This window comes from Vicia villosa, linkage group LG6 (assembly GCF_029867415.1).
Source record: "Vicia villosa cultivar HV-30 ecotype Madison, WI linkage group LG6, Vvil1.0, whole genome shotgun sequence".
NCBI classification, from domain to species: domain Eukaryota; kingdom Viridiplantae; phylum Streptophyta; class Magnoliopsida; order Fabales; family Fabaceae; genus Vicia; species Vicia villosa.
Genome location: NC_081185.1, coordinates 43,130,346 through 43,153,681, shown reverse-complemented (window position 1 = coordinate 43,153,681; position 23,336 = coordinate 43,130,346). Strand labels below are relative to the sequence as shown.

At 36.3% G+C, this 23,336-nt stretch overlaps 1 long non-coding RNA gene across 2 annotated transcripts; it reads left to right on the top strand.

Annotated features, from left to right (window-relative positions):
* The first annotated feature begins 1,656 nt into the window (after positions 1-1,656).
* LOC131611473 (uncharacterized) lies at positions 1,657-3,312 on the top strand. Of its 2 annotated transcripts, none has more exons than XR_009286920.1 (2): positions 1,657-1,911; positions 1,997-3,312. It is a non-coding gene; the product is annotated as an uncharacterized LOC131611473 (long non-coding RNA). The 2 variants fall into 2 exon arrangements; XR_009286921.1 differs by having other exon boundaries at positions 1,657-1,917.
* Positions 3,313-23,336: the final 20,024 nt, after the last annotated feature.

The following is a 23,336-nucleotide window of genomic DNA, read 5'->3' as shown; positions in this document are numbered from 1 at the left end:
GCACAAAAGCATAGGTCATCAATCTATATTGAAATTTGGATTCTTAGATGTTGTAGGAATGAAACCAACATCAATATATCTCAAGGATACACGGGCCACAAGATCATGATCGAAATCTAAAGTGAAAGAAAATAAAGACCATCAACATGGCCAATCTAGCTTCCAAGATGATACCAAAATGAAATGACAATGAGTGCCACTTAATGGTTCATGAAAGCATAAAGATCATGGAAAGAGATAAGAATACGAGACAAGATTCGAACATCAAGAATAAATGGACATAAAAGTCCTCAAGTAAATACAAACACCAACTAGGTCAAAACTAGTGGATCATCGCTCCTACCTTGTCACCATGTTGAATAAACAATGGTATATCATCCAAAGGTCAAAGGAGCATATCATAATAGCAAGCCAACCTTGCAAGATCAGAATCATAATAGATTAGAATCAAAATAGCTTCACGTGAGGCATTAAAGGTGGTGCACAAAAGCTACCTCCTAAACCATGATCATGAGCAATCATTAAACAATATTGACAAAAGAATAAACAAGTCATAAGTAAAACAATAAGAAAAGAGATGGATCATATGCCTTAAGGGCTCACCATGAAACATAAGTAAAACATGCATGGATTGCGATACATCATATAAGAAAGATAAAAACGTGTGTAACATCAAGTATCAGACATGGATGACTAAACATCACGTAATGAATGGGAGAATCATCAGATAAAGCATGATAAAGCATGTATGCAAATGGTGCAAGAAAGAAGTAAAGAGAGCGGCGATAATACCTAACGGAGAAGGTCCGTTGCCTCTTCACTATAAGAAAACTTTACATGAAGCATCCTTGAACTTCCTCGATGAGAAGTATCCCCTTTGGTCATAACTCGATCGTCCAATAATCAAGCCTCTCCATTGATGAGGAGTCCAAGAGGAGGCCATGTGTTCTAAATGGATGGCACATGCAAAATTAAACGATGATTAAAACGTGCAAAGAGATGAAACCCTAAACCACGAAGAAATAAAATTCTAAACTATTGCAATTCATACGAGAATGGAAAAACAAATTTACAAATGGAGATATATAGAATCGACGATACGATTTAAAAGTCTTGATAGACAAATAAACAAACTAATCGAAATGATTAAATAACTAATTAAATTGAATCATCCCATTTAATATAATTAATTAATGAAATAATTAATTAAATTAAGTATTATTTCTCAATCTAAATAAATATTTAAACAAAATATACTTTACAACTTTATTTGATAGAAATAAAAATAAAAATAAAATAATAACCAAAGAAAAACAAATAAAAAGATAAATAAATAAATAAAAGATATAGAAAGAAAATTGATGGGCCTGCATGAAGTAAATCAGAGGGGTGTGGAAACAAAATCCACAAGACCCAAGAAAACAGCCCAAGTCCAAGGAGGCTACGTGATCAGGTGTAGCCGCACAAGGAAGGTGCATCGTGGAAGCTTGTTTTTGAAACGTCAGATGAAGATTTGATGGTGGAGAGAAGCGAAGCTGCATGGTAAACCTTGTAAGGATACTTGCACATAATCACAATTTGTTAATCAGGGGGGTGACCATTGTCACCACCGGATTAGACCTTAATCAAAAAGGTTAAATAAGTTTTTGGTCAGTTTTCATTTTTAGTCGCTCCCTGCCTTTAGGCAATGGTTTATAAAAAAAAATTGTTGCCAAAACCAGCTAAAACCATTGCCATAACCTAGGAGCGACTAAAAACAATAATTAAGAAAAAACAGATTGGCAAGATTCATTCTTCTTCTTGCGTTTTGACATATGAACACTCTCTCCTCAATCCTCCTTTGGAGGCTCGCCGGAAATCGCCCATGGTGGGGGTGATGGCGGCATTGACGGCGGTCTACGATTGTCCACGGTGGCGGTTGCTCCGATTGTCATTATTTTACATAATCTGAATCGTTTCCTTCTCCTCTCTTCTAATCTGTTGCTCGATTTTGCAGGAAGTTCATTGTTTGGCGTAGATCTGAAAGGAGATTTCAGAAACCCTAAGTTCTCCGATGATGAAAATCGGAGATTACCATGACAATGAGGCTTCGGTGACACCGAAAACAAACTTTCTGAGGCGCGGTTAAGTCGTGGACGGTGGAGGACAGCGACGGTGACGACGGAGCCTCTCCGACAACAGTCACCGCTTTTGATTGCCCTCGTCTTTCATGGTGAGGTCCTATCTTTTCTCTTTTCTATGAACCCTGTAGCCTTTGAATCTTCTTTTCCTCTTTATCTTTTCAATTCTGAAGGGATTGTGTGATATGGAAAATGATGAGGCAAAATAAAGTTAGGGTTTCTTCTGTCTGATAACTTGATAGCTTGCTTTTGTTGTTTTTCGGATTCAAAGATTTGTCAATAATTTTCAGATTTTTTTGGGTTTTTGTTGCTTGCTGAGGTTAGGGTTTGTATGTATGAACAGTGACCGAATTTTGAAAATTGTGCCTTGAATCTTTTTATAGTTCTGTGAACTAGGATTTTCTGATTCTGGACTTAGTGATTTTGGAAACAGACTTGTGAATTTTGATTTGGGCTTTTCAATGTATTTCTTAACTTGTGATTTATTTGTGAAATTCGGTTTGCTTATCTTGGGCTGGAAACATGATTTGGACTTGTTATTGTGATGGCCATTTTGTTGAGTTTGTACTTGCTGTAAATTTCTTTTTGTACCTCTTTGTGAACCAAAAACCAAGTGCTTTTGTGATTTGCAATAGGTTTAGGCCCATTACTTGAAAATGCAATTCTAAATTTGTTGTGAAACGACTTGTTAGAGGCCTTGGAATGGGTTTGTACATGATAGAAAAACCACCCTCTCCTTCAAGCAAACCCTAATGATGATTTGAAAATCTATGAACAACTTTTCTTTGTTTTATGTTCACATTTTGATTGATTTGCTAACCGATTTCCTCTTTCTTTGTTTCATGAGTTACACAATGGTGAGGCAAAGGGGAAACCGAAACCGTCCACAAAATTTGGAGGAATGCCTAACTTCAATGTCCATGAAGCAATGATGAAAGAGGCCAAGAATCTAGATTTGAAAAGAGTTTGGAAAGAAACATGAAGTGTGAAGACTTAGGAATCACATGGAATCTCATAGGAACATAGAGCTTAGAAATCTCTTTGGTTTGTTCTTGTAAAAAAAAGAGTTGCCTTGTAATTTAAACTTTGCACTTTAAAATTTTTTTGCCATGGTGTTTGTAAGAACAAGTTAACTCTTGAGTGAAATTCCATGGAACAAATGAAATTATCCCATCTTTACTCTTGTATGAAATTATTCATGCTTTGAAATTCTAAGTGAAACTTTATGGAACTTGTCGATTTCACAATTGAAATTGATGCTATGAATCTTGGGACAAAATCCTCAAATCCCTTCTTACTCTAAACTTGACAAAATGTTAAAACATTCTAAGTAGAAAACAAATGTCAAACTAATTTCCCTCTAATGAACCCTTTTTTAAAATTGATATACTCATGACCATCTAACCTAAAGATTGAATTCCAATGATAAGCCCAAAAGATATCTTCACATGAATTTTGCATCATAATTTCACCATTCGAACTCAAGAATTCAACTAACAAGTAACCAAATATTCACTTGATCTTAGAAATCAGATAACATGCTTTCTATTGAAAATCCTTACGAACCCTCTTTGATGACTACTTAAGAATGATATCTTATTTTTGGAGAATCTTTGAAAGAGATAAGAATGAAATCAAATAAGAGCATCTCTAATGAACCTGAGTTGATGATTGAGCGTGTATTGAGATACAACTCATGACGATAATGCTTCAAAGATTTTGTCAAGAAATACGTCACACACTTTAGCAATCAAAAACCCGTGCACAAGAACCAATAGATAGGAGGAAATGTGATTCAGTATGAAATACTTGCAAAATTCTGAATTCTCAGATTAAACAAAGAATCAGTTGAGATGTCTTGAGGCCCGAGAAGCCTTGGTAACTTGAGTAACTCACAGATTGAGGGCATGAGACCCTCTTTGCACTGATTGACGACACAACCCAAATTCCATAGCTTGTAGAAAATCAGGAAGATAAGAATACCTTGATCCCATCACAGTGCATGAATGCAATGCAATATGATGCTTATGAGGGCAAATCAAGAGGGTAAATTTTTGGGTGCAACATCTATAAATACCCTTTTTTCCAATTTCTCACCTTTCTTCTCGCTTTCACTCTTAAACTCTTATTTCAGAAAATGAAAATAACTCACAAACTTCTCCACTATTCACCATCTTCAACCTCCTTCAAACTTTCTACAATGGCGAACGCTGACAATCAAACTACTTCTCCTACAATAGCCCTTCAACTACGCCTCGTCGACAGCAAATCGTACATGCCGGAACCTCCATTCGCTGAAGAGAAAGCCAAAATCTGGCAATCTCAGGTATTTATTCTCTTATCTCTTGAAGAAAAACCCCTAGCTTTCCTAGGTCCACTTCCTGTAGATACACCTTCAGAAATCTATGTAGATGATAAAGGAGCATTTTTCCTACTAGTAATGTCATTGGACCTATAATTTCTTCTTCAAACCCTATTTCGCTCCAATATATTGATAGAAATTTTAGAACCGCCCCACCCTTGAATTGCCCTAAGTTTGAGCTTGGAAGACACGTTTAAAAGCAGAAAAATGGGATCAATGGAAATAAATGGGCATTTACACGTTATTAGAACTTTCTTGTTGTGGCCATCCTTATTTTAGTGATATGCTGCTGGCTGCCATACATTTTTAGGAGGGGTCGGCCAACACTTTCCACACCAAGTGTGGTATGATTACTCCTACTTTGTTCGATGTTGCTGCCACCACGGGATTGAAACCATCGGACACAGTTTTTAACTGTATGGATGTTGCCCCTGTGCCTCTAAAGTTCGACGTGGGTGAGGCTGGAAAACCAACCTACAACAACTTCATCGACCATCATGCTCAAACTTCTAGCCCCATTACTGACGAAGAACGTGTTGCATTTTTAACTTTGTGGCTGTCTCGCTTTATTTTCTGTTCCAGGTCGATGCAGGTGGCCAAACAATTTTCTTATCTGGCTACCCAATTGCACAAGGGTAAAAATGTTGCTTTGGGCCAGCTACTAATGGCCTCCCTTTATGCATCATTGACTGACGGTGCTAATCAGATCAAATTTTCGACCCCACAAGCTCAAAGAAAAAGAATGTTTTGGTCCATGGTCCTTTTTCGCTCCTGCAACTGTGGCTAAATGCCATTTTTTCTCAAGATATCAGATCCTTCAGAAATAAGAAGGTAGCATGCCCACCAACTCAAACTCACGTTGTTTGGCACCGCCTTCTCCTAATGACTCCCATCGACAAGGGTTCTCCAAATGTCAAAGTTTTCAAATTGTTGTTCAACATTATGGTGACAAGAGTCGATTTTGAACCTTTCATGGCCCCATTTTATAATAGACAAAATGGCCCAGAGTGGTTCACTAGAGCTTTCCCTCCTGAAAGTGATGAAGATAAAAAATAACTCTTTAATAACCTATAGGCGCTTTCTGACTCCCCAATTCCTATCTACTGTGATTGTTGGCATGAATCCAGGCCTGGTCGCTTACCAACCTAACTTGGTGGCTCAACAGTTTGGGCTCTGTCAACTCGTCCCCAAGTCCTTGTTCAATTCTTACGAGCTATTGGTCGACATCACATCAGACCAACCTTTTGAAATTGTAAAAGAAGATGTCGAAAGCCTCTGGGCACGAAGATCTACGCTTACCCTCACTCATTTCCAACGAGCATTCTACTGCACCAAAAAGTTTGAGACTTGGTGGCAGTCATATTTCGTTACATTTATTGGTGATCCTGACACAAAATTGGCTGAACTAATTGCAGCTTTTGATCATTTGCAGGGAAAGCCGACCAAATGTAAGGCTACTAATATCAAGCAGATCCAACCTTTCCAGAAATACTTTATGGTGGTGTATTTACCCAATAACCTTCATCGGACCATTTCTAACGCCACCCAGGAGCTAAAGGAAAAGGTAACCGACATGATCCCAAAACTTAAAATCCCTGGTTACGCGAAAGACAAATATCTTTACACACTTCATTTTGGAAAAATTAAATTTCCTCTTTTTTCGACTAGCCCTTTGGCCTTGACTTTTCGCCCACCTATCCCAGACTGGTGGTATAGCTCCTGGTCGAACATGCAAAATGCTCACAAGAAAAAAGCTGAAAGAGTGGTGTCGATGAAGTATTGGTTATACAACTAACAAGGTTTTCTACATATTAACCTTCAATATGTTAGAGAGCTTGCTGTCGTACCATATGGTAACAGCCTCGGGAAAACTTGATTGACTTTTCCTTTCTACTTTTCTATTTATTTGACTTTGCCATTTCTTCTTTTAGCCCTCCCTCTTCAGGTAGCACCAACGAAAGTCCCTGCCGACAAAATTGGCCCTTCGACGTCAAAGGTTCGACTTGAAACTTTTGCCAATTATCTTCTCTGATTTGGCACTTCTAACTTGGCCAATACTTTTTGCAAATTGCTCCTGACCACACACCCTCCGACGATGAATTCATTTCCTCTTCAATTAAGAAATCTGGTTCTTCTGTAGGTGTATTTGTACATTTCTCATGGTTTCACTTCCTTTTATGGCTTGAAATTAGGGGTGGCAAAGCGGGGCGGGCAAGCCCGCAAATTGAAATGGGCACAAAAACCTATTTTGTATTTATTATTTATTCATTTTAAATAGATTTTTTTACAATTTAATTAGATTTTTCACATAGTTTTTAGAACAATTTTTTATAAAGCATTTTTTAACAAATTTTACTTAAAAATATTGCATATATTCACAAATAAATGTATAAAATAAAACCATCAAGAATTAGAATTAGTAGAATTAACTTAAAAAATAGCGGATTTTAACGGAGCGGCGGGTTTTGGCGGGGCGGGCAATGGCGGGGCGGGCTATGGCGGACGGCGAGCCTAAAATTTCAACCCAACCCGCCATTTTTTGGCGGGTGCGCGGGCCGGCCCGGCGGGCCACGACCCATTTTGCCACCCCTACTTGAAATGTACTAATATTTTTCTTGTCTGCCAGAGTAAAAAACACAGTGGATTTGACTGCTCCCTCCGATACATCCAAAAGATCCAAGAAGGACAAGCATCACACTTCTGAGAAGACTGAGGTATTTCTTGTCGACTCAATTTCTTCCTTTCAACTGAAACCATAACTTCGACTTATATCTTATTTTCTGATAATTAGCCATCACCTGATGTTCAGTCCCCTCAACACTCCCACAAATCCAAAATCCACAAGAGGAAAAAAGATTCCTCTGCTGAAGACAAGGTGGCAAAAAAGAAAAAGAAAAGGCATCTGTGACCCAGAACCCTAAAGCAAAGGTTGGTTCGAATCCTGCTGATAAAGTAGTAGAGCCAGACAATGTCAACCTACCTCTTGTCACCAAAAGGACAGGTAAAGTGATCTTGGCTGAAAGTCATGAAGCTAACCTAGATCTAGGTGCTGACACTATAGTGGTGAATACAACGATCGTCACTCTGACTCGTGCCCCCAAAACTAATAAAGTTCAAAGTCCAACGGAAGGCACTGTTGCTGCTTCTGTTGAGAAGGATGAGACTGTCGATCTTGATCTGTCGGCACAGGTACTGGTCGAAGTTTCTTCAATTTCTTTTTTTTGTTGAATTTGTTTCACTAATATATTTTCTTGTTTTCTCTAGGTTGATGCTTATGGCTAACAACAAAGTGTGGCCGACTATTCTCCTTTGTCAGATGTTTCCTCCCCTCACCATCATGATAATCTCGACATAGCCACTAGTGAGTTTATTGATCTGACTGTTTCGGCTACTCTTAGTGACTTTATTTAGTCACTAGTCCTGCCACACATAAGGGTTCTAGCTCGACTATCTCTGACTCTAGTCTTTCAGATTCCCTGCAGGGTTCAAAGGAAAATAAAAATGCCACCACCACATCCCAAAATATTCCTCCTCCTAAAGGAACACTTCAAACTTCTGTTGAGAAAAAGAAGGTCGACTCACCTACGCCTTCACAACAAATGGGGATTGAGGCTTCCGCTCTAGAAGCAATAGCAAGGCTACGCAGCTTCGTGAGCTCTTGCGCTCTCTCTTCCGACTCCGATCAATCTCAAGCTCATAACGACAAGTTGGGGCCTAAGGCAACAAAACTCAAGAATATAATGAATAAAATTCGTACTTATGCTTTGAATCCTGATTTGCCTCAATTGCTTCATGATGATCCAACTATTGGCCCAAATATTTTAGATGCTCTCACTCAATTGAAAGATCTTGATATTTCTGAATCATCCAGGTTCATGATTGTAGCGGTGAAATTGGTGAGACTAAAGCCATGGGAAAGACTTAGCTCATTTGTTTTAAACAGAGTCGCCACCGCGCTTTATTGTTTCCAAAAGGAATGGGAGAAAGAGCGAATAAAACCCACAGAAGTTTTTAAAATCAAAGCTAATAAACTTATCAGAGATTTGAGTAAGAGGGTTTGTTATTCAAGGGAAAGATTTTAAGCACCCCTCATATCTATGGTACTCCATGGGAACCTCTTTGAAAATGTTATTGTTTTTGTGTACATCTTTTGAAAAGCATATGTGAACTTGTTTAAAAAGAGAGTGGAGACGGGAAAAGAAGTTTTTGAAAGTGAGCTTGATAAGACATCGCATCTTAGGCCTACTTACCCCTTTTAAAGAGAAGGGAAGTCCGAGCTTTTGTAGTTCCTCTTAAAAGGAAAATAAAAGGGCCAAAGTGGCCAAAATATTTTTGGGTGTGAGCTTTAATAATACTCAACAGGTTTTTTAAAAGGGTTAAGCTTTAACAATACTTAACAAATTTTTAAGAAAAGGGACCAAGCTTTAACAATACAGGGTCAATGGACTAAGAGTAGTTTCACCGAGAATAATTCTTCTCTTAGTACCAAGGTTTTAAAACAAAGAGGGTGGTTGAGCTTTAACAATACAAAACCAAATAAAAGGGACCGAGCTTTAACAATACAAGGTCAATTTACTAAGAGTAGTTTCATCGGTAATAATTCTTCTCTTAGTACCAAGGTTTTAAAAAACACAAGGGTTTGGTTAAGCTTTAACAATACAAAACCATAAAACCAGTGAAAAGCTTTAAGAATACTTTAACACAAAATAAAAGAGACTTGGAAAAGAGTTTGAGCTTTAACCCTAAACCCTAAACCCTAAACCCTAAACCCTAATAATCATCAATGATAGTGAGCAAGGATGTTTATACCTTTGGATGGATTCATATATGAATGAATGATGGATGATGAATATGAAACTCGTGCATGTGGGTTAGATAAACAAAGTATATACAAATGATAATACAATGGATAATAAGTACAAAACACAATGATAAAAATCAACAAATGTGTACAAAGGATGATGGTTAAGATAAACAAATAAGTACAAAACACAAGGATTGAATTCAACAAGTATATGTACAAAGTAACACGTTCATGGATAAGTGTGGCACCTCAAAATTTTCCCTCCTAATTTTATTTTTAACTAGCTTATGCATCTCATCCATTAGGTCATTATCATTACCACATCATGCGTCATAATCAATAACTCTACATGGGATCAAGGATCTTGGAAGCTAGGTTTTTGGGTTCATGGTCACGGTGAACTTCTTTTTTTCATCATCATACAAAGCTATTCTCCATCAAAGATTATGGTTCACTTCCCTATGCTTGGGCTTGGCAAATCAGTCAGGGTTTGATCATATAATCATCATGGGGTTCTTCCTAATAGCTACATTTTGAAAAGAGAAAGATAAATTGGAGGCATTCAAAGAAGGGCTGAATCTTGGTTAACAAAGTAACCTACGGAGATTTGACTTGTTGTTGACCCGCTCATAATGGCTCTCTTAGTGGAATGTGAGCATTGATACATTTGCTAGACACATTAATCGGTTCACACAAGTAATTATGAAAGATCCATTCATTGAAATTCAAATGCAAAAGGAGAGAAATTCTCATCTAAACTGAATTTTAAAAGGATCCACATACAAGTCCAGGCACCATTCATATTACAAGATAATACGAGACATTCACATCAAAAACTACAAAGAAAAAATATCCTAATCCTATTCTAGACCCATTTCCCATTTCGCTATTTCAATCTTCAAGCTTTCTGGCTATAAATACACCTTTTGTTCCCATGATCATTGAACCAACCTGCTTCCTGCACTACAAAAACAAGCCAATCAACATCAAGTAACACAATTCAACATTATCCATTTTTATTCAATAAATATACAGAACTTAGCATCCATTGTCTAACTTGTTCGCCTCCATTTTAACCCACATATTCAAGCTACAGCCATACATTCAGAATTAAATAACATCAGTCCAAAACCTTGACCAAATAAACTGACCTGCATAAATTCACATGAGGTACCTGCATCAAAACAAGAAGACAATAATGTATCAGTACTAGTTCAAAATTCAGCCAGCATATGGTCCATAACAGGTTCAAGTTTAGGCCAATCTTCAACAAATCAAGACAAATAGTTCAGTCCAAACCTACCTCACACATATACCATCACCATTCAAGCCTTCCATATCAACATTTCAAAACCAAAAATAAAAATAAACTCAAAGTCTCACTAACAGAACATAGTTTCACTAACAGTTCAACCACAAGCCAATCCATTAACATTCCATGTCACACAGAGTTCAACCACAAGCAGCTAGTAACATGTCCGTGAAATGTAATGTGATACAGCAAAAGGTAATGCCTAAACATTCTACACATTCAACCAAAATAAAGCTGCAAATTAAACTCACCATCCAATCCAAGACGGGACGCAATTTTGAATGATTGTCCAAAGTCTGCACCGAGCTCCACTACCATTACAAACTGACCCTGCACTTCTGAACCGCTCCTAACAACCCAACTAAACCCTGAATAAAATATACCGCACCACAAAATCAACAAAAAACCGAAGTTTGAAAAGGAAAAGGAAGGGAGAAAATCGCATAGCAAGTTTAGAATAGAATTGAGGAAAAAGAGTAGTAGAAAAAACCCTTATCAGAATAGAAGATATCAACTAACAGCTACTAACAGAGTTTCAAAACTAAATCTAACTAACTACTAACAAAAGCAGTTAAATTCATAACTAACCTATAACAGCAAAAACATCTCTAACATAATTGGTAACCAACAATAACCAACTTCAATCTTACCATCAATTTCATAATCGATTCCTTCTAATCTAAAGCCTCATATTTCTCCAATCTGTAACTAACTTCTCTTCCCTCCACTTCTATAAATTCAAACCTCCATCCATTTTCAGAGGCTCCACCATTTTTATCACCTTCAACCTTCCAATACTCTTCAATCGTCACTCTCTCAAACCCCATCTTCTTCAATCTGCATCTACTTCATCATTTTGATACCTCAATAATCCGCAACAAAATCTCTTCATCCTTCAATCTTCACTCCATCCTTCACGATCGTCAACTTCATCTACAAATTCACCTTCAATTCAACAACTTCGTTCATCATCTCAATTCTTCAACTCTGAAAATCGTTCAATCTTCATCGAGCAACAACATCATCGTCAACCTGCATCGGGACCTACATCCAACAACAACGACAATTTAAAAAAAAAGAAGCTCAGAGAGACGAAGAGAGGCATTTAGAATCACAAAAACAAAGAAGAATCAAGAAGAAGTTGAAGAACATGGACGCTTAATATTATCTCATCTATGGCCTTCCCAATCTTTAATCTCCTTCTGCACTCAAGTAAGTACAAAATTCTCTTAATCTCTATCTTTTGATGTTGTTGCGTTCTTTGATGGGTTCTGAACGATTCCCCTAAGGTCTCATGGCCTATATCTTCATCTTTATCATTCAATTTAGCTTCGGAAGTCTTTTAGGCTATGTTTGGGAGTTTGTAGGGGAAGGGAGGGGAGGGCTTTGAAAAATAGGAAGAATTGGGTGAAAATGATAAAAAGATTTTGGGTAGGAGGGTTTTGGAGGGTTTGAGTTTATTCATAACACCAAAAACCCCATAAAATGGGGGAACTTAAAAATTGTATTGAAGGAGGGTTTTGGAGGGTTTTGAAGGGCTTATATAAATTTTCCAAATATCTTTTAGGTTGTTATAGTATTCTGAAAATTAAAAATTTAGTAATGATAATGACTCTTTTATCATTCTAAACAAAATCATTTTTTCAAAAAATGTCAAATATTTATTTATATTTTTTTAAAATTTCATTTTTGGAAGCCTTCCCCTCCCCTCCCCTCCAAACTCCCAAACATAGCCTTAGGGTTTCGATATTAGGCTAGATGTAGGGAAAATCTACAAAAATTTACACGAAATTGTGATAGAGGGTAGAGAGGACTAGGATGATGTAGCTATTTTAGGATTTGGCCGAGCTCCGCCACCTCCGGCGTGGCAGAGCGATTTCCGACGAGGGACGAAGGTTAGGAGAGTGATAAAGCGAGAGAGATGGGCTCGTAGAAGCTAAAACGTCACACTTCTCAACCCTAATATTACCCCTTTATCTTTTAATTTTTAATTAATGGATTAATTGACTAACATCAGTATTAATTGGGTTAATTAGGATTAATGTACCTTAATTAGCGACTAATTGAAATTGGATCTAAATCTGAATAAAATAAACTGGATCAAGACAATAATAATTGGACCAGATCATGGGCCATACGAATTTACTTTGTGCATCTCCCCTAAGGCCTGTTACCAACTTTTTTTTGGCTGAAAGCCTTTCAAACAAAAACGCCATTAGGTCTCCTTTGGGCCCTGCGCCCTGTAGCCATTCATCTAGTCAGATTTCAATTAGCACCCCCCCTGAGCCCATTTAGATTTCTTTTTAGCATTATTTTTTTTCTTATTTTTTTTAGGTAATAAAAAAGGACGATAAAGCCAATAAAAATTTTCCTTGTTAGATTATTTAGATCATTTCTAGGAATTAATTTTGGTCCCTTTAATTGGTAATTCTTCCATAAAAAAATCATAAAAAATAATAGTAGTGTTTTTAATCAATTTTGTAGCATATTTTGATTTGTTTTACTTCATGCTTTTGTGCCAATTTTGTATCATTGTATTGCTTGACTTTTGCCTATAATTATAACTTCCAATTTGCATGTTCCGTTAGACTTTAGGACTTGTAAATCTTCACATGTTAACTAGGCTAGTATTCATTTCCCATTAAAAATCCTATAAACCTTAGGTAGAATCATAACAAGGTTAGACCTTCCCTTTGTTCATACAATTAGGCTAGAATTCTTTTTATTTCCCCTTTCAACTTTAAAACATCTAATAAGTATTCAAATTTAACTCCCTTTAAGAAATACCAAGAAAACACTTAAAACACCTAATAAAGGTTGAAAATAATAAAAAGGGAATGGAAGCTCTCGTCCCTCTTGTTTAAGGGGATCACTTGATTGGAAATTCCCAACCATAAAAAACACCAATCAAGAGTAGTTGAAACTCACTTGTTTAAGGGAGTCACTTGAAACACTCGACTAACAATTCTCTCTTCTCTCTTGCCTTCAGGGCTTTCTTAATCGGACATGTTACTTCCTTTCGATCGTAGACAAGTAACGCATAAGACTCCACTCAATGAGCTACTATCCTAATGCGAGAATGCGAACGTAACTTCGTCCACTAAAAAATACAAACAAACAGAAAATATTGAGCCGAAGTACGGTGCTCTAATTCCTCATAAAGGGATACGTAGGCATTAGGTTGCAGGACCTAAGCGAGCACAACTATTTAAAAAACTCTATTCCTCCCGTATTGTTTATAATCCTTTCATTTCCCTCTTAGCAAGTAAGCAATAGTTAACACACCCTTAGAATAGAATAAACATAAACGAATACTATGGAGTACCACAGACGTGAGGGGTGCTAATACCTTCCCCTAGCGTAACCGACTTCCTTACTCGATCCATGGTTGTAAGACCTTTTCTTATCCTTTCCTTCTTCTGGGTTTTCTCGATGTTTTCCCTTCTCTCCGGAGATAAATAAAGTTCGGTGGCGACTTTGTTGATTCTGGATCAATTTTTTGCGAGCGTGCGACAATAAGCAAAGATCAACATGTTTCTTTTTGGATTAGGATTTTAAACCCAGGGTTTTTGAAATTAGGGTTTAAATTTAGGGTTTAGAAATTAACACCTACACATAATTAATTTAATGATTAAATACCAAATTCTTAAAGAGAATTGGTCTAAGGGTACATAGAGAAGTCAAAGACATAATATCCTAACCCTAAACAAATATTCACAAAAAGATACAAAGTTAATTTTGAAGAAATATTCAAAATAAAATGATTTTTGGTTGATTTTTTAATACATAAAAGACGTGTTTTGATTTAATTTTTAAATGATAAAATATTAAATATTTTTGGGTTTTTTAAACATGATATGAAAATACACAAGTTAAATAAACTACACAAAAAAGAACAAGTCAAAAAGATTGATTTTTTATTTTTTATGATTTTTCAAAGTTTAAGTTAAAAAGTGAAATAAACATGTGATAAAAAAGAGTTTTATGGTCAATGGGGTTTGAACCCACACCCTTTAACACAATCCACAAAACTAATACCACTGGGCCAACGTGCGGTTGGTGATAAAATGCTGAGCCCAATTCAATATCAAGCAAAACAAGTGGTGAAAACACATAAAAATAAAAGCAAAAAGGTCTGAGGCGAGGGGAATTCGAACCCCAGACCTGGGACAGGTACTTCACATAAACACACACAACCAACTGGGCTATAACGATGTAGTCGTTAGTGATACGCTTCCATTACATTATATTTTAAAACAAGTTTTTGAATGAAGAGATGGCGTCATGGCCATCATCTTCTTCGTTCATACAACAACAACAAAACTACCATGGCTAGATTTCAAACTTGTACGAATCTTAATCAAATTCAACAAAATAAAAGTGCATTTTGATCCATTTTTAAGCCTGAATTCAATTATACAATTATCAATAATTAATTCATACTCAAACATTCAGATTTCTAGAAAATACGTTTGAACCCTAAAAATGATTTTTCAAATTAAATCCTAGACACACAAAATTAAACCCTAAAACCTTAGGGTTATCATTCACTACATTGTGCTAAATAGTTTGGTAACAAGTTTTATTAAAAATAGTGCTCCTAACCAAGAGTTCAAAGTCTATGTTTTACCTCTTAAAGTTGGAGATCGAAACTTGTAATGGAGGTGTTACAGAGTTGCTGTGATGATCTGGAAAGCTTAATGACCTCCAAGGATTGTGTTGGAATGCTTAGAATGCCTTGGAACTCTCTACAACTCCAAACCCGGTGGTACCTACAACACAAAAAAAGTTATGGATGGAACTCAAGGTTCCAGGTGTTATAGTTGTTGTATAATGGATTGGATAGTTTCTATATGTGATATAGAATGTATCTGAAGCAAAAGATCAAGGAATGTTTGAGCCAAATGAAAAATCTCAGTTTATGGCTTTAAGGTGACCTTTAATGGTGGTGTAATGGTGATTCTGAGTTTGGGAAGTTTATGAATTGTATGGAGGTGATGGATAGCTCACAAATGATGTTTAGAAGCTATTGGTATGCTTGGATTCCACCCAGAACTTCTGTAACTAAAAATGGCTCTCAAAATGCAAAGACACAAAAAATGGGATTTTGGATCATATGGTGACTTTAGGATTTCTTGTGTGTTTCATCAAGGGAGTGATGCCCTCAATTTATAGGCATAATTTAGGGCTTGTGGAGGGAAAAAAGTCAGAGAATTGAGCTCCCATGTGAAGGATGTACCATTTTGCTTCTTTGTGAAGTTATGTGAAAATTGGAGTTCCAAGAGCAAGGTACAACTTCAAGCATGCTTCCATGACTTTATTCTGAGTATGGAGAGTTTGCTTGTGAGGTTTGAAGTGCTTTTGCTTCAGAATAAACATGTTTAGAGGCTCAATGCAAGAGTGGTTAGATTAAAGCCTCTTTTTCAAAATGGAAGTGTGAACTTTATGCTTGAAATGGAATGATTCAATGGTTAATGGCTTAAGCACTTGGATCATAGCCCTAAAGAGTGTGTAATCTTCTGATTATGGCCTATTAAACAAGTTAGAGGGGATGTAATTTGAAGATTCTTACATATTTGAACCAAATTCAAACTTGTTCTTCATGTTCATCTTCATTTTTCAAGTGTTCATGGAGCCTTCTTTGCAAAATCATATCTCTTAGCTCAAGCCATGGATTTTCATGCTATTGATCTCTTTGAAAAGCCCTTGCTACATACTTCAAGTCACTTGTTAAAAATTTTCTCAAACTCTTTTGGGATCATGGAGAAAAATGGCCACAAAGTTAAGAAAAATCTAAGTGAAGACACTTAAAATTTCTCTAAGTTTTTTGAACATAATCTTCAAAATTCCATATCTCTCAAAATAATCATTTTTGATGAAACCATCAGAAGAGACAAAGTTGTTTATTTGATTAAGATCTACAACTTTCGTGTTGGGAGATTTTTGAGTGTGTAGGCAAAATTTGAAGTTCCCAAAATTAGGTTAAAATTACTTAAAACCCTAATTTTGACTTTTGTTGAATTTTTTATTCTTGATGAATTTTCTTGATTTCTCTTGGTCAAATGTCTTCAATAGTCATATGATGATGATTTGAATCCTTAAAAGTTCATGGTTGACCATTTTTCTCAAAAGTCAAAGGTTAACCCACGCAATTGACTTTTTCTGATGAACTGCAGTTTTGTGGATTCCATATGAATTAAGGTCTTCTCATCAAATGAATGATGTAAATGGATTATAATGTTGATTTGGATGCCCTTGAATCATGTTTTGAGTCTTGGAGCCATATCCTGATTAAAAGTCAACCCTCAAGTGGAATTAGGTCAAAACCCTAATTTGGGGCCTCAGGTGATCTTGAAAGTTGTTGATCTTGAATTGGGCTATACTTGGACTTAGATATTGATGGGAGAACCCTTTGAACATAGGAAAATGTTGGACTTCCTTGTGGGCCTCAAAACCCTAATTTGCTCAACCTCCTCTTGGTCAGTCTCTTGTCTTAGGACACAAGCAACAAACAATAATTTTTTTGTATTTTGGGTTAACAAATGATATATGCATGATGATTATGATGATAATGATGATCCTAATATTTGGAAATATGGTGGGATCTTAGTGGCCAAAATTTGGGGTAAAAGAACTGCCCCTATTTAAGTTCCTGATACCTGATGAGGGGAAGATGGAATCTTGGTCTCGGCACGGTAGGAGGGACTTAAATACAAAATGATAGCACAATTTTGGACCCTGAGAGCCCACATGCATGATATGATATGATATGATATGATATGATATGATATGATATGATATGATATGATATGATATGATATGATATGATATGATATGATATGATATGATATGATATGATATGATATGAATGCAGATATATATATATATATATATATATATATATATGTATATATATATATATATATATATATATTTTTTTTTTGATTTTCTTATAAATAGACAGACAACATCCTTCCTTTAGATTAGGAGAAAGGGAACAAATCTATTGGGGATATACAATAAACAGTCCCTGACACTTGGGAAAATGAACAATGCAACAGACTTTGGTAAATTCAGGATTCTCACAGAATGAACCAGGTGTAAATGGAAATCTCTGTAACACAAAGAAAGGGTTATAGATTCAACAGTTCTAGATTCTCATATAACAACAAAAGTTGTGGTGATTTTGGGAAAAAGGTATGTTATGTATCCTACCATAACAAAGATTAAAGCGTTCTGGGTTCTCTCAAAACAAGAAGTGTCAATTACGGATTCTCTCGCAATGACAAGGTCGCGTTATGGGTTCTCACATAACAAGGACAAAGGGTTCTGGGTTCTCTCATAACAGAAGGGGGGGTCAATTACGGATTCTCTCGCAATGACAAGGGCATGTTATGGGTTCGCACATAACACATCACCAAGCTATGGGTTCACACATAACAAGGTTAAAAGTGGTTCTGGATTCTCTCAAAACAAAAGGTCAATTACAGATTCTCTCGCAATGACAAGGACATGTTACGGATTCGCACATAACACATCACTAAGCTATGGGTTCATACATAACAAAGTCAATCTTCTCCATGAGCTGCTTTCACATGCTGGGGAAGGAAATTAATGGGCTTTCTCAATGAACTGTCTCATACGCTAGGGAGACTCACCATTCACAAAGGAAAGAACCAACTTTAATATGAACTGTCTCGACGCTGGAGAGACTAACCATTCATAATATACTTCAACAGAACTATCTCGACGCTGGAGAGACCAACCATTCATAATAACTTCAACATGGACTGTCTCGACGCTAGAGGGACCAACCATTCATAATAAACTTCAACATGACCTGTCTCGACGCTAGAGAGACCAACCATTCATAAGTTTCTTTGATTTCTCCGTAGAGATTGTCATCTTCTTTCAAGAAGGAAATCGGGGACATACAAGCTGCTCAAATAAAGAGACCATTACTTGTCGTCATGTAGCTTGCAATGACAAATGTCGGGGATATAAATCCAACTTTCTGGAGAACCATGAACAGGTTCTGGCTTGAAGATACCAAGTCTTCGGCTGTGCAAAATAAATGCACTCTAGGATTTGCTGATCCAAATTATTATATTTGTTGGAGACAAAATTCAATCCAAGATGGAGTTGGAAAGAGACATCCAGACAAGACACTTCTCGCTGAGGAGTGAGCTCGAAATGGGGGTTCATCTTATCTTGAGACAGATGAATAAGATAAAACAAGATCTTCCCATGAGGAACAAACTCATTGGAGAAACACAAGGATATGGGTCTTTCTGCCTAAAGCTGACGCTTAAATGGAAGGAGTAAAGACATTGCTTAGGGAATAATAATTTTATCACATTAACAAGATGCATATGATGTGCATAAATATGAATGTATGAATGTATGAATGAGTGTTATGTGTATACTAACAAAACAGACATGTAATATAGATGACCATGATGGGGATGACAACACCGGAGTATATACTCGACCAATTGTCAATAACATCTTCTGTTGGGGATGCAAATCTTGATGGGAAAGATATCACTATTCTTTTCATCCTTCTTTGTAAATTTCGAGAAGAAACCCGTTCTTGGATGGAGACAACTTGTGTCAAGACCTAGCTGCTTTGTGGGGAAAATTTGGTGTCTTCGTTTCTCGTTTTGAGGACCAACTCTCTTGGGGATTCAGGGTCAACATTTACCTTTGTGTTCAAGAGTTTTAAGAAAACGTTCTATCTATTTATTTTGAAAAGTGTAGCGGGGAAAATCTGAGATCGAAGCCATAGGATTGACTCGACTCAATATTTCAGTGAAAGTCGCCACGGCGCTTTATTGTTTCCAAAGGAAATGGGAAAAGAACGAAATAAAACACAAAGTTTGTTTTTTTAAAAAACAAAAAGAGATCTTAGGTACGGGTGTTGATTATACGAGGGGAAGGTTTTAAGCACCCCTGATATTTGTGGTACTCCACAGGAACCTTTTTGAAAATTTGTGTCGTGTGTGCTAAAAAGGGTTTGTTTTATTTTTAAAATAAGCTCGGCAAGACATTAAGTCTTGTGCCTACATACCTCCTCGGTGCAATGGAGAAGTCAGAGCTAATGTAGTTCCGCTTAAAAGGGAAAAACGGTTTTTTTTAAAAGGAATAAACACTTTATCATCGTCGGAGAGAAATACTCAGCCATTGATCTTGAGCATGAGAACAAACGAGTTCTTTGTATCGCAAATGAAAGAAGGGCTCCAACTCGGATGGAAATCAACGAGTATGCCACTAGCTCTCTCACGCGGAAAAGATCTCATTATATCAATCAATTTCAAAATCGCGGGGTATCGCAACTCGTTACAACAATTAATCGTGTCTAAACTTTGAAAGAAAAGCCACTAAGGGTAAAAGATATTTTTTAAAGAAAAAGGTTTTAAAATAGGTTTTATAAACATAAGAAGATTTTAGAAAAAAGGAGAAGATTTTGAAAATCTAAGAAGGGGAGGAGAAGAAGAGGCTATCCTAATTCGTAAAATAAAAGCTAAGGAAAGAAACGGTCTAACCGAAAAAGAAGCCAACACTTGACATTAAGAGTCAAGGTAGATTTCTGATCGGAAAATTAGCAAGTGTACTATTTTTCACCGATGTAGTTTTAAATAGGGGGTGATACCCAGTATCGAACTCACGGACTGCGTAGGAAATACAAGTTTTACAATTATTCAATTGAACAAAATATCATGGGGTGTGGTTTTGGTTTGTTTGATTAAGTTAAAAAAAACGATATTTAAAAGAAGTAATAAGTAAAAGTTGAATTGGCACAAATATGAGAAAATATGCTAAGGTAGATGTATGAACCGCCTTGTAATTCACATAACCGCTATTTTACGAAAAAGTCGTCAATATGATTTAGTATCAATTCTTAATATTAATTTTCCCTAATTCCTTAGCGGAAAATCTATTTGGCAAATAAAATTCAGTTTTAATTCCTTAACAACTATACTTTTTTACCAAGAACCTTGTGAAAATAACCTAGAATAGATGATCAATACCGTCAAATCCTTATTCCTAAGCAATTTACCGGTAACGTTATTATTCAAAAAGCGTTAAAGTGGTTTTTCCGACCTAACCTTAACCGTAAATCAACATAATATTTTCCAATAGAATGAAGCATGAGACACTTTGAAAATAAACTAAATTCATAGAAAACTTCAAATTCGTAAAGCAACGGTACTTAATTCATTACATAAAAGCAATTCAGGGACATCTCCTTAACATAAATAGGTTTAGCTACTCATAGTAATGAAGAAAAGAACAAAGGTAATTGTAAACATTACAAGAATTTCGGGATTGATTTGATCTCCAATTGCTATTGTTCTTGAAGATCCTCTCCAAACCCTTGTAAGCTCTCCTTTCTCTCTGTAATTTCCTATCTCCAATCATCCAAGATGATCTAAAAACTCCCAAACTAGGACTAAGTAGTGTTAGGTTACATTCCATTCATGTAAAAAAGTCGAAAACGCCCTTAATGAGACTTGGACTAATGAAACAGCTTAAAAATTCAATTTCTGGCCGCAACAGCTGACACGGCCGTGTCCCACGACACTGGCGCCCGTGTCAGCCACTGGTTTCTCCTCAAACAGCTTTTTTTCACGCATCAGCTGACACGGCCGTGTCCCACGACACTGGCGCCCGTGTCAGCCACTGGTTGCTCCCAACAGCTTTGTTTCTTCTTTTTCAGCTGACATGGCCATGTCCCACGACACTGGCGCCCGCGTCAGCTACTTTCTTTGTTTTTTTGGCTTCATTTTCTTCTGTTCTCGTCCCATTTTTTCGGCGATTCTTTCTTACACCTGAAATAACCAATAACTACCAACAAAGTGATCAAAAATAAATATTCTACTAAAAATTACCACTAACTATTAGATTAACAAAACATGAAATAACTACTTAAAACAACGACAAACCCTTCACAGTGTTACCGAAATGACCGATTTTTACCAAATAATTTGCGGAGTAGAAGTGAAATTGGTGACCGATCAATTTCCCATCCTTTGGATTATCAATAATAAACCAACACATTATCACTTGGGGATCCAGATGAACTTATTATCTTTAGCACCACTTTGCATTAAGCATATTAAAATTCTGACGAAAATCGGGCAGAATAACGACTGTTTTCAAGTAAAATCCTTATCATAATGCCTTGGAATTAACCATCAATGGATTTTAAGGAAATACCTGCACACACAAACAGACAACAATCCAGTGCCAGACTGTCATACCCCAAAATTTGCCCAACATATTTATTCATATTTCGGTCCACCTGACTTTCAAAATGCTCAAAGATATACAAGAAGGAAGCATGCAGTCTCTCTCCTATGCAACAGCCTCTAAATTAGGGTTTCTGATTTAATCAAGGAATTTGAACTTCTGATACATCAAGTGGATTCTATGATCTCTCATATGATTCAAAGCATCCTCATGCCAAGTTTCAAACCCTGATTCAAAAGATTGCTCACTCAATGGCCTGAATAATCAACAATCAACTGGTTGACCTAAAAGTCAAACTATGGTCAAACCACAGTCAAAACTGCTGATTTTTGGTCAACATCCTCATTATGAAGTATAATTCATCATTTGATCAAGGATTGATCATGATTTATCAAGGAAGGCTCTGAAATCATCAAATGTCCAAGTTACTAATTTAGGGTTTTTGAACTAAAAGTCAACCCAACTTTGACTGATCGTATCTCTCTCATACTTTATCAGTAATTCCTCAACCAAAGCTCGTTCTCAAGGAAATTTGATTCTCTACAACTTTGATGTTGCGCTCAAGGTCAAGAAATGCTTCCGCATAAGAGAAATGAGCCAAAACATTACAGGTCCTCCAAAAGGTCAACAAAAAGTCATCTTTTTCAAAAGCTCATAACTTGAATAGGGTGAACTTAATTGAGATGAAACCAAAAGAAAGCTTTAGAGGACATCTTGAGCTTTCTAAAAAGGTCAAGAATGCCCTCATATGATAAAAATTGAAAGAGATACGAGGCTCAGAAGTTGGTCGATTTTCAAGGAAAATGCAAAAAAACCTTAATTACACAATTTTGTGTTTTTGGACTAATGGGCCTAAAGCATGGTTCCAAACGTGACCAAGGCCCATATATTGACTCTTAAACCAATTATTCTATTTTTATAATATTTATTATTTATTATTATTTATTTGAATTTTTATTCACTTAAACTTTAATAAATCATATAAAATATGAATAATTTGTTTTAAATCCAAGATTTGATTTTTTAATCAATTTCAATATGTGAATTATATGGTCCTAACTTATGGCTAGAGAGATGAGCAAGATTCGCTAGATTTAGAAAGAAATAATATTATTTTCCAATAAAATTTTCTTTCAATTCTTTCTTCAATCAAAGATTGGATTTCCTCCAAACTTCAAACCCTAATTACTTCCTCTATATATATAGAGACTCCACAGCCTCAGAAGGGACGAATTTTGGGCCAAAAAATGTAGGGTTTGAAACTTCCAAGATTTCTCAAAAACTAGGGCAAAGAAAATTTCTTTTCACAGCAAGCTCTACACGTTTCAATCGTTCCATTCCATTCAAAAGGTGGTGAAGAGTAAGTCCATGTTAATGGTTGAGTCGTAAGGCACTCCAAATGATACAGCATGTTGTTCATATTCTCACATATTTTTTTGAATTTTGTTTGCATGTATTACCATATATCAATGTGTTTTGATGATT